Source organism: Schistocerca piceifrons, unplaced genomic scaffold (assembly GCF_021461385.2).
Source record: "Schistocerca piceifrons isolate TAMUIC-IGC-003096 unplaced genomic scaffold, iqSchPice1.1 HiC_scaffold_1112, whole genome shotgun sequence".
Taxonomy (NCBI): domain Eukaryota; kingdom Metazoa; phylum Arthropoda; class Insecta; order Orthoptera; family Acrididae; genus Schistocerca; species Schistocerca piceifrons.
In genome coordinates, this window is record NW_025726921.1 from 15,001 (window position 1) to 20,000 (window position 5,000).

General features: G+C 52.8%; 1 non-coding gene across 1 annotated transcript in view; it reads right to left on the reverse strand.

The window, feature by feature from the left end:
* The window catches only part of LOC124727526, a 1,909-nt gene extending 542 nt beyond the window's left edge, over positions 1-1,367 (reverse strand). The window contains exon 1 of the ribosomal RNA XR_007007157.1: positions 1-1,367. This exon is cut by the window's left edge and continues 542 nt beyond it. This is a non-coding gene — a ribosomal RNA (small subunit ribosomal RNA).
* Between the last annotated feature and the right edge of the window lie 3,633 nt (positions 1,368-5,000).

A 5,000-nucleotide genomic window follows, 5' to 3' on the forward strand; every position in this document is an offset into this window, starting at 1 on the left:
ACCACCCACCGAATCAAGAAAGAGCTATCAATCTGTCAATCCTTCCGGTGTCCGGGCCTGGTGAGGTTTCCCGTGTTGAGTCAAATTAAGCCGCAGGCTCCACTCCTGGTGGTGCCCTTCCGTCAATTCCTTTAAGTTTCAGCTTTGCAACCATACTTCCCCCGGAACCCAAAAGCTTTGGTTTCCCGGAGGCTGCCCGCCGAGTCATCGGAGGAACTGCGGCGGATCGCTGGCTGGCATCGTTTATGGTTAGAACTAGGGCGGTATCTGATCGCCTTCGAACCTCTAACTTTCGTTCTTGATTAATGAAAACATACTTGGCAAATGCTTTCGCTTCTGTTCGTCTTGCGACGATCCAAGAATTTCACCTCTAACGTCGCAATACGAATGCCCCCGCCTGTCCCTATTAATCATTACCTCGGGTTCCGAAAACCAACAAAATAGAACCGAGGTCCTATTCCATTATTCCATGCACACAGTATTCAGGCGGGCTTGCCTGCTTTAAGCACTCTAATTTGTTCAAAGTAAACGTGCCGGCCCACCGAGACACTCAATAAAGAGCACCCTGGTAGGATTTCAACGGGGTCCGCCTCGGGACGCACGAGCACGCACGAGGCGGTCGCACGCCTTCGGCTCGCCCCACCGGCAGGACGTCCCACGATACATGCCAGTTAAACACCGACGGGCGGTGAACCAACAGCGTGGGACACAAATCCAACTACGAGCTTTTTAACCGCAACAACTTTAATATACGCTATTGGAGCTGGAATTACCGCGGCTGCTGGCACCAGACTTGCCCTCCAATAGATACTCGTTAAAGGATTTAAAGTGTACTCATTCCGATTACGGGGCCTCGGATGAGTCCCGTATCGTTATTTTTCGTCACTACCTCCCCGTGCCGGGAGTGGGTAATTTGCGCGCCTGCTGCCTTCCTTGGATGTGGTAGCCGTTTCTCAGGCTCCCTCTCCGGAATCGAACCCTGATTCCCCGTTACCCGTTACAACCATGGTAGGCGCAGAACCTACCATCGACAGTTGATAAGGCAGACATTTGAAAGATGCGTCGCCGGTACGAGGACCGTGCGATCAGCCCAAAGTTATTCAGAGTCACCAAGGCAAACGGACCGGACGAGCCGACCGATTGGTTTTGATCTAATAAAAGCGTCCCTTCCATCTCTGGTCGGGACTCTGTTTGCATGTATTAGCCCTAGAATTACCACAGTTATCCAAGTAACGTGGGTACGATCTAAGGAACCATAACTGATTTAATGAGCCATTCGCGGTTTCACCTTAATGCGGCTTGTACTGAGACATGCATGGCTTAATCTTTGAGACAAGCATATGACTACTGGCAGGATCAACCAGGGAGCTGCGTCAACTAGAGCTGAGCAGCCGGCCGCCCGGGAGTGTGTCCCGGGGGCCCGCGCGAACACGCAAGCGTCCGCTCAATCATTCTGCAAACAGGAGGAGGCTGAGCTCCCCTGCACAATACACCTCGAAACCCTCTCAGGTCCCGGCGGCGCGCAGCGCCGTCCCAAGTACTTGGTCGGGTTCGAGAGAGGCGCAATCGCCCGGAGTTAGGCGAGTAGACGCTTTCGGTGCGACCACCCGTGCTCCCAACTGAGCTTGCCGCTGCCGACAGAGGCCCGGGAGCGTGCTGTCGTGGCATTGCCGGCGGGAGACAACACGCGCCACCTACGGTGACCGGCAGCTCCAACGCCAGCGCCACAGAAGGACAAAAGCCCCACTTGGGTGCCGAAGCGAACTCTCCCAGCACAGCGCACGCGCCAACACATCCGCACAGCTGCGATACAAACCACCAGCGAGAACCGCTGGGGCGACCGAGCAGCAGACGGCGTCGCGGCGCCGAGCGCCGGGCGGCGGCGCATCCTCAACGCACACAGTCCTCAATCGGACCAGCACACTGAAGATGTCCACCGCGCTTCGCACCGGGCCCGCGAGGACCTACTTTGGCCGCACGGCGCCGCGCGCAGGGTGCGCCGGCGCGCAGCTGCGACGCCTGCCGCGTCCGTCGGCCGGCGCGCCTGCCACTGGCCGCCCCCACCAGCCGGCTGTAGCGCGTGCGCCCACGCACCGCGCGGCCAGCACGCCGGGAGGCGCCCCCTCACCGGCCGGGGACGGTCCCACCCAGCCACCGCCGCGTATCGCTTCACACCCAGATGCCGTTCAGTTTCGTCGGCATGGTGGGTATCGCTGGAACAACCGGTTCGTACCTCAACCTATCGTCGCCATCACCGATTCACCCCTAGCGAGAACAACCGCACCACAACAGGTTACCATTTGTTCATTTGCGTAACTTCACCAGAAAACGCAGGCGTCCATCGCCATTTGCAACTTCAACGATTATTGCATGCCTGTGTCAGGTGTCACGCCACACTACGTCTGCCCACATACACGCAACAAAATGTGCACGCCTAGACAATACGTGGAAGGTGGCCCCCGTACGTATGCGATGTCCATTGCTCGAACGACTGTCAACCGGCCTCTGTAGCATGTCGCAGATATGGAACGCGGTGCACCATGCCATCACGGTGTGTGAGGAGAGACGACTAGGTCCGAATACATCAACAGACAGCTCATGCTGATCGCCATCCACGGCGTCCGTTCCTCCCACACGTCTCTATGGCGTACCACACTGCAATCCAGCTCTCATAGGGAGACGACACGTAGCTGCGTGCACAATATTTGCACTGTATGGTCCGCCGTTTTTGGGCGCAGTCGTTGTACGGTCACACATGTGCCACGATGTATCATTCGGTACATAAGGACGAATGTGCAGTACAGATTGTGGTTTACGCGTACGACATTAGCGGACGGTTGACACAGGCCGCACCACAACGTAGCCTGAGTACGTCGCATGCGAAGGGCATTGAACATGCAAACTTCTCACCAACCAGCTTGCGAAGGCAGGGGGGCAAGGTGGGGACGTGGGGAGGGGCGGCATGTACGTCCTGCTGCCATCCACATTACAGTGTACAGCAGGAGCATGTGGAAAGTCAGCAAGACTTGCAAGGTGTTTAACATGAAGCGATACACAGGGGAGCGGGCAGTGCGAGTAGCGAACTATATTGCGAGGGTTGCGGGTGGGCAACACTACACTAATTGAACGAGTCGTATAACAATTACAGAGCAGGTTTAGGCGACAACATGGGTTACGTTAGGGGACAACGTGGGTTACGTTAGGGGACAACGTGGGTTACTTTAGGGGACAACGTGGGTTAGGTTAAGGCACAACGTGGGTTAGGTTAAGGCACAACGTGGGTTAGGTTAAGGCACAACGTGGGTTAGGTTAAGGCACAACGTGGGTTAGGTTAAGGCACAACGTGGGTTAGGTTAAGGCACAACGTGGGTTAGGTTAAGGCACAACATGGGTTAGGTTAAGGCACAACATGGGTTAGGTTAAGGCACAACATGGGTTAGGTTAAGGCACAACATGGGTTAGGTTAAGGCACAACGTGGGTTAGGTTAAGGCACAACGTGGGTTAGGTTAAGGCACAACGTGGGTTAGGTTAAGGCACAACATGGGTTAGGTTAAGGCACAACATGGGTTAGGTTAAGGCACAACATGGGTTAGGTTAAGGCACAACATGGGTTAGGTTAAGGCACAACATGGGTTAGGTTAAGGCACAACATGGGTTAGGTTAAGGCACAACATGGGTTAGGTTAAGGCACAACATGGGTTAGGTTAAGGCACAACGTGGGTTAGGTTAAGGCACAACGTGGGTTAGGTTAAGGCACAACGTGGGTTAGGTTAAGGCACAACATGGGTTAGGTTAAGGCACAACATGGGTTAGGTTAAGGCACAACATGGGTTAGGTTAAGGCACAACATGGGTTAGGTTAAGGCACAACATGGGTTAGGTTAAGGCACAACATGGGTTAGGTTAAGGCACAACATGGGTTAGGTTAAGGCACAACATGGGTTAGGTTAAGGTACAACATGGGTTAGGTTAAGGTACAACATGGGTTAGGTTAAGGTACAACATGGGTTAGGTTAAGGTACAACATGGGTTAGGTTAAGGTACAACATGGGTTAGGTTAAGGTACAACATGGGTTAGGTTAAGGTACAACATGGGTTAGGTTAAGGTACAACATGGGTTAGGTTAAGGTACAACATGGGTTAGGTTAAGGTACAACATGGGTTAGGTTAAGGTACAACATAGGTTAGGTTAAGGTACAACATAGGTTAGGTTAAGGTACAACATAGGTTAGGTTAAGGTACAACATAGGTTAGGTTAAGGTACAACATAGGTTAGGTTAAGGTACAACATAGGTTAGGTTAAGGTACAACATAGGTTAGGTTAAGGTACAACATAGGTTAGGTTAAGGTACAACATAGGTTAGGTTAGGTTAGGTTAGGTTACACGTTGTTGTAAGGAAAGGTGTAGGGGGGGGGGGGGGGCGGGGGCGGCAGGTTCGTTGATAGTGATTATAGTAAGTGAATGCTTGTGACATGATCAGATTTGTCACGTCAGGATGCACCTTTGGCTTATTAGAGGCGGCGCTCCAATTCTATGCTTGTGTGAGACCTGTGTCTTTGACTCATGTCATTGTTTGTGCGCTGTGACAGGAGGTACTATTGTGATGTTGGGTGCACCGTTGTATAGGACATGTGTGGGTGTTGGTGCCTGGTCTGCGCAATGGTGGATGTCGAAAGGCTGGGATATTGTATTTTCCGCATGGACCTCCTGGTCTGGTTGTGATAGTGTGGATTGTGTAATGTGGCGGAGAAGATGCACTGGATGTTGTTCCATGCTGGTGCTTACATATTGTATGTGCGCCTGTTAGAAGCAGAGAGTGGTGCGTGATCAGAGTGTCTGGCTGACGTGTGGTTCCCATTGTGGGCAGACTCTTTCAGCATGTATACGGACAGTTGTGTATATTTGCTGTAGTTTGATGGCTCTGCATTGATTACTAATCAGCGCCGTGTGTACGGGTAATCTGGTTCCAGTCCAAAATGTTCCATCTGTGTACATTAGT